Source organism: Carlito syrichta, unplaced genomic scaffold, assembly GCF_000164805.1.
Source record: "Carlito syrichta isolate Samal-C Ts95f unplaced genomic scaffold, Tarsius_syrichta-2.0.1 Scaffold308194, whole genome shotgun sequence".
NCBI lineage: Eukaryota > Metazoa > Chordata > Mammalia > Primates > Tarsiidae > Carlito > Carlito syrichta.
The window spans coordinates 212,010-219,320 of NW_007252290.1; the positions used below are offsets into that span (position 1 = coordinate 212,010).

The window sequence follows — 7,311 nt, forward strand, 5'->3', positions numbered from 1 at the left end:
GGGTCTTGAACCCGCGGGTTCAGGCAATCCACTCACCTCAGCCTCCCAAAGGCGCGGAATTACAGGCTGAGCCACCGAGCCCGGCTCAGCTATTTCTTTGCATCTTTCATGTGGCATCAGATCACACACCAGACACCCATACACCTGACGGGCCTGACCTAACACTCTGGAGACCCTGCTGGGAGTGTGACCTTAACAATATATATATTTTAAATTTTTATTGTAATTAATTAATTAATTAACTTTTTGAGTCAGGGTCTCACTCTGTCACCCAGACTGGAGTGCAGTAGCACTGAAAGAAGGTACCTATAGAAACCTAGAATAAACTTAGTTTACCATAGTCTTTTGGTCTCGAACCCGCGGGCTCAGGCAATTCACTCACCTCAGCCTCCCAAAGGCGTGGGATTACAGGCTGAGCCACCGAGCCGGCTCCTGACATGTTTTGAATCTGGCGCAAGTTAGACATAGATAAGATAAATTTCCAATAGGGCAGGATTTAGGAGGCATTCAGACATTTCACTGCAGGCCAAGTTGGCAGCCTACCCCACCCCCTCGGCAAATCTCCATTAGATGCAAGACAAGGACAGAGCCACAGAAATGATAATAGACCGCCTTTTGGTCAAGGAGTTTTTGGATTGCAAACATCTAACAAGTCTCTTGCAGGGAAACCCCCTCCTCTTGTTTCCTCCCATCTAGCCCACCACCAGAGGATATGAGATGCTAATGTCTGACAATGTCAAGATCTAAGACTCATGTGGCTGCAATCAACATCAAAGACCCGCAGCCCTGGACACTCCTCTGGACCTAAACCCCCTTACTCCAAAGGCCCTTAAATATACCCAGTTCTTGGCCCTTCAATGCCACACTTGCCTCTGAGTGTCGGCCCCCTTTCCTTCAATCTGTGAAAGGTCAATAATAAACTTTACTTCTTTCTACTTTCTTCCTTGTTGCAATCTTGCATTATTCCTGCGTCCTTGGCACTGGCACCGGCCCACCTCCCCTCAATTTACCCTTTTAGACACAGTCATGGTTCACTGCAGCCTCGACCTCCTGGGTTCAGATGATCCTTCTGCCTCAGCCGTCCAAGTAGCTGGGACTACAGGCCTGCGCCACCATATCTGGGTAATTTTTGATTTTTTGTGGAGACGAGGTCTCACTGTGTTGTCCAAGCTGGTCTCAAACTCCTGGGTTCCAGCGATTCTCCCACTTCAGTCTCCCAAATGCTGGCATTGCAGGTGTGAGTCACCACACCTGGCCAATCAGATATTTAGTAAGAGGTATTTTTATGGAAATACAAGAAAAATAAAGATTAATGGTTAGAGTAAACTATATACTCAATTTTTGATTCTAGAGGGCAGTCAAGATTTTTAGATGTTGGGATGGAAATATCTTTAAATGGGTTGGGTGTGGTGGCTCATGTCTGGAATCCCAGCACTTTGGGAGGCTGAGGCGAGAGGACTGCTTAAGCCTGAGAGTTCAACACCAGCCTGGGCAACATGGCGAGCCCTCATCTTGACAATAAATGAAAAAAATTAACTGGGCGTGGTTGTGCGTGCCTGTAGTTCCAGCTACTTGGAAGGCTGAGGTGGCAGAATTGCCTGAACTCAGTAGGTCGAGGCTGCGGTGGCCGTGAGTGTGCTACTGCTCTCCAGCTTGGGCGACAGAATGAGACTTTAACTCGAAAATAAAAGAAAAGAAATCTTCAGATGAAATGAGAGCAGACAGTGGCAATCTGCCATGGGTCTGGTTTGTAGTCTGCAGTACATGTTCCAGCGAGCTTTCTGAGTAGGCTATATACTAACAGATAAGAAGAATATATATATGAAGTTATTATTTGATGTTCCCCAAAGTGTATATTAAGTTGTCCAGTTTTAGCTTGTAGAACTTCAGGAAAAAGCTGTTTTGATTCTAGTGATTTTTAAGTCATAAAAAGGGAAAATAATGGGAAATATTAGTTTGAAGACCCCCAGTCAGTGAAGAATTTAGGATTTAGTGGAAGATGTAGTCAGGCGGGGCTTGGTGGCTCAGTCTGTTATCCCAGCACTTTGGGAGGCCGAGGTGAGAGGATTGCCTGAGCCCGCGGGTTCGAGATCAGCCTGGGCAGCTTGGCGAGACCTGGTCTCTACGGTAAAAAAGTGAACAATTACCGGACATGGTAGCACACGCCTGTAGTTCCGGCTACTTGGAAGGTTGAGGTTGAAGGATCGCCTGAGCCCACCGGTTGGCGCTGGGGTGGCGGTGAGCATGCCAGGGCACTCCAGCCTGCGTGACAGAATGAGACTGCAACTCAAAAAAAGAAAAGAAAGTGCAGACAAATAATCAAAACTCAAAAACGATGAACACAGCAAGGATCAGACAACAGATGAACCATAGTTTTTTGTTTGTTTTGTGTGGGGGGGCTTTTTGAGGCAGGCAGCTGACTCCTCATTGCCGCTGGGGAGCGGTCTCAGGAGATCTCGGTGGGGCGTCCGCTTCCTCTTCACCATCACTGGCTTCTGGCTGGGCCAGACGGTGCTGGCCCTGCCGACGGCAGCCGCGCGCGGGTCGGGGCGGTACTCGCGGGTCGGGGCGGTACTGGTTCTCGCGGCACGTGCCTGATGCCGCTGAGGGTGGCCCCGGGGTTCTTGATGATGGTGGTCCGCACGTAGGATGTGGCTGGCTTTCGCTGACTGGACCTCCGCTTCGCGACCACCACGACGCCCGTGCCGTCGGCCGCCGGCTCCACGCCCACCGTCCTGTGATGGATCAGCCCGTTGTAGCCGAAGGAGTTGCGAGCCTTCAGGTTACTGGGCTCGGGGCTGTAGATCTGCTGGTTCCTCTCGATCAGGAAGCTGGAGCAGTTCCGCACCACCATCCACTGCAGATGCGCGGACGTGGCGGCGGCTCCTCTTGCTGCTGCGGCCTGAGATAGAAGGAGCCATACCTGGCCGGGTGTGGTGGCTCATGCCTATGATCCCAGCACTTTTGCCTGAGCCCACAGGTTCGAGGCCAGCCCGGGCAACTTGGCGAGCCCTCATCTTGACAATAAATGAAGAAATTAGCTGGGCATGGTGGTGCGTGCCTGTAGTTCCAGCTACTTGGAAGGCTGAGGTGGAAGGATGGCCAGAGCCCAGCAAGTCGAGGCTGCGGTGGCCGGGAGTGTGCCACTGCACTCCAGCCCTAGCGACAGAGTGAGACTCCCAACTCAAAAAAAAAAAAAAAAGAGGGCGAGAGAGAGAGATAATTTATTTTCATATAATTTTTTCTCTTCAGTCTTCTATTTTTATTTATTTATTTTTGAATTGAAGTCTCACTGTCATTCAAGCTGGAGTACCAAGTGGCATGATCAGAGCTCACTGCAGCCTTGGCCTTCTGGGCTCGGGTGATCCTTCTGTCTCAGCCTCCTGAGTAGCTGAGACTATAGGTGTGCACCACCACATCCAGTTAATTTTTTTTGTAAAGATGAGTTTTCGCTATGTTGCCCAGGCTGGTCTCAAACTCCTGGTCTCGAGCAATCCTCCTATCTTGGCCTCCCAAAGTGCTGTGATTATAGGTGAACCACTGTGCCTGGCCCAGCCCAGTCCCCCATTTTTATCAAGGAAAAATTATAGGCCGGGCTTGGTGACTCAGCCTGTAATCCCAGCACTTTGGGAGGCTGAGGCGAGTGGATTACCTGAGCCTGTGAGTTCAAGACCAGCCCGGGCAACTTGGCGAGACCTTGTCTCTACAAAAAATAAAAAATTAGCTGGGTATGGTAGTGTGCACCTGTAGTTCCAGCTACTTGGAAGGCTGAGGTGAAAGGATCATCGGAGCCCAGCAGGTCGAGGTTGCGGTAGCTGGCTGAGACTCCAACTAAAAAAAAAAAAAAAAATTATAGTAGGATAAATTTATTTGTAAAATATTATATTTGGCCTGATTATTTGTATAAAGTGTAGTAAGAATAGTGATTGGCAGTATAAGCTTAAGTTGACTTTGTTGGAACTTTTTTTTTTAGGTTGGAAAATATAGTTTATTACAGAGTAAATGAGAGAGAGAGATTCACCTCCCCAGGGGAGGGGAGGGGCCAAAGCTAAGAAAACATTGTGGCCACAGCTCAAAGAGCACCTGGTCAGACCATAGTTTTGCAGAGCAATGACTAGAAAGTAAATTAGAGAGACAAAAAGAGAGAAATTTACCTTTTCAAGGTAAGGAAGGGGCCAAGGCTAGGAAACAGGGTGGCCATAGCTCAAAGAGCCACATAGACATACCAGAGTTTAACAAAGCAATGGCTGGAACTTTTTGATAAAGAGTATTATGTTAGACTTTTAAGAGCCTTTGTAGGCTGGGCTCGGTGGCTCAGCCTGTAATCCCAGCAGTTTGGGAGGCCAAGGTGAGAGAATTGCCTGAGCCCACGGGTTTGAGACCCACCTGGGCAACTTGGCAAGGCCTCATCTCTACAATAAATCAAAAATTAGCTAGGCATGGTAGCGCGCACCTGTAGTTCTGGCTACTTGGAAGACTGAGATGTAAGGATCGCCCGAGCCCACCAGGTTGAGGCTGTGGTGGCCGGGAGTGGCCACTGCACTCCAGTCTGGGTGACAGAGTGAGACTCCAACTCAAAACAAATAAAAATAAAAATAAATAAATTTTGAGCACATTTTAATTTTAGTAATAATTTGCACTTAGCCAGGTGTCGTGGCTCACACCTGTAATCCCAGCATTTTGGGTGGCCGAGGTGAGAGGATTGCCTGAGCCCACGGGTTCAAGACCAGCCTGGGCAACTTGGCGAGACCTTGTGTCTACAGTAAATAAAAAAATTAATTGGGCATGGCGTCGCACACCTATAGTTCCAGCTACTCAGAAGACTGAGGCAGAAGGATTGCCTGAGCCCATCAGTTCGAGGCTGTGGTGGCCATGAGTGTGCCACTGCACCTTAGCGTGGGTGACAGAGTGAGACTCCAACTAAAAAAAAAAAAAAATTTACACTTATCTTTATTTACTGAAGATTTTTTGTTTGTTTGTTTGTTTTGTTTGTTTGTTTTTGAGTTGGAGTCTCACTCTGTCACCCAGACTGGAGTGCAGTGGCCGCTCCCGGCCACCACAGCCTCGAACTGATGGGCTCTGGTGATCCTTCCGCCTCAGCCTTCCAAGTAGCCGGAATTACAGGCATGCACTACCACACCCAGCTGATATTTTGATTTATTGTAGAGATGAGGTCTCGCCAAGTTGCCCAGGCATGTCTCAAACCCTCAGGCAGTCCACTCACTTCAGCCTTCCAAGGCGTGAGATTACAGGCTGAGCCACCGAGCCTGGCTTAATTTTTTTTTTAAATAAAATATTTGGGCTGGGCTCAGTGGCTCAGCCTGTAATCCCAGCACTTTGGGAGGCTGAGGTGAGTGAATTGCTGAGCCCACCCGGGCAAGTTGGTGAGATCTCGTCTCTACAATAAATAAAAAATTAGCCGGGCATGGTAGTGTGTGCCTGTGGTTTCGACTACTTGGAAGGCTGAGGTCGAAGGATCGCCGGAGCCCAGCAGGTCGATGCTGGGGTGGCAGTGAGCATGCCACTGCACTCCAGCCTGGGCGATAGAGTGAGACTCCAACTAGAAAAAAATAAAATAAAATAAAATAAACATAAATATTTGGTTTAAGTGCATTTTTAAAAACTTGGTTCTTTTATATATTTTGGTAGTAAAATATTACATGTACATGACACATAAATATATAGACATATAAACACATAAATAGAAGTAGATCTTATATATTTATAAGATTTTTTGGGGTCAGTTTTTAAATAGTTTTTCCCCATTTTAGATTATTAATTTTTTGGTTATCTGTTTTATATCTTAGCTAACTGTTATCTAGGTAACTCTAAATCTGTATCTCTAAAGTCTGACTTTTAGGTGAAATTTATATCTCAGAGGCATAGAATTTAGATCTAATAAAGGTAAGATTTATGTAAACTTTAAGCCATTGTCTTTTCCATCCTTAACATTTTTTTTGGAGGTTTAGGTATAGAAAGGAAGATATACTTAGAAATGAAGTGTTTTTTTAGAAAGTTGTGTTTTAAGCTTTTTTTTTTTTTTTTTTGAGTTGGAGTCTCACTCTGTTGCCCAGACTGGAGTGCAGTGGCCACTCCCGGCCACCGCAGCCTCAACCTGCTGGGCTCCGGCGATCCTTCCGCCTCAGCCTTCCGAGTAGCCGGAACTGCAGGCGTGCGCTACCATGCCCGGCTGATTTTTGATTTATTGTAGAGATGAGGTCTCGCCAAGTTGCCCAGGCGGATCTGGAACCCGCAGGCTCAGGCAATCCACTCACCTCAGCCTCCCAAAGGTGTGGGAGTGTTTTAGCTTTTTAACTGAGCTTGTTTATTTGTTAGATTATTGGCTTTAGGGTAGAGTCCTTTAATGAACAGGCGAAAGAAAGCGTGTCATTTTTAGGGCCTAATATCTAAATGTTTAAAGAGGCATAGCCGGAAAGCAGAATCCAGATCCCCCAAATCAAGGATCTCATTTTATTTTATTTTATTTTTTTTTTGAGTTGGAGTCTCACTCTGTCGTCCAGACTGGAGTGCAGTGGCCGTTCCTGGCCACTGCAGCCTCGACCTGCTGGACTCCGGTGATCCTTCCACCTCAGCCTTCCGAGTAGCTGGAATTACAGGCATGCGCTACTACGCCCAGCTGATTTTTTGATTTTATTGTAGAGATGAGGTCTCACCAAATTGCCCAGGCGGGTCTCGAACCTGCGGGCTTAGGCAATCCACTCACCTCAGCCTCCCAAAGCGTGGGATTACAGACTGAGCCACCAAGCCCGGCTGTATCTCATTTTAATATTGAATCCTGGGTCCCCTCGAAAGAGGGAAATGTCATAGAATGAGCTAGCATAATGTTTTTATACTGTACCTCACTGTAAGGACATCCCCCTGAGGCTGGTGAGTAGCCCAGTGTCAATTTGCCCACTCTGTTATTAGCCCATTTTTATGGCAGTTTTATTCCTCCATGGTGAAGGTTTTTCTTATCTTTAGGTACCCAAAATCATGTGTTTTAAAACTTAAATACACAAAGAAAGAAGTAGCCCCTTGTAGTATTAATCATTTGCTGTAAATGACTGTCATTAGTCCTCTCAAAAACTGTATTTTTTATCTTGTCATTGTATATATTAAGGTCAAGTTTTTTTTTTTTGAGTTGGAGTCTCACTCTGTTGCCCAGACTGGAGTGCAGTGGCCGTTCCCGGCCACCGCAGCCTCAACCTGCTGGGCTTCAGCGATCCTTCCGCCTCAGCCTTCCGAGTAGCCGGAATTACAGGCATGCGCTACCACACCTGGCTGATTTTTTGATTTATTGTAGAGATGAGG

General features: G+C 47.0%; 1 pseudogene across 1 annotated transcript in view; it reads right to left on the reverse strand.

Annotated features, from left to right (window-relative positions):
* Positions 1-7,311, reverse strand: part of LOC103267662 — a 16,423-nt pseudogene that overhangs the window by 7,685 nt on the left and 1,427 nt on the right. The window contains exon 2 of the transcript XR_002482379.1: positions 2,422-2,902. The product of XR_002482379.1 is annotated as an uncharacterized LOC103267662 (transcript). The remainder of the gene's footprint in view (positions 1-2,421; positions 2,903-7,311) is intronic.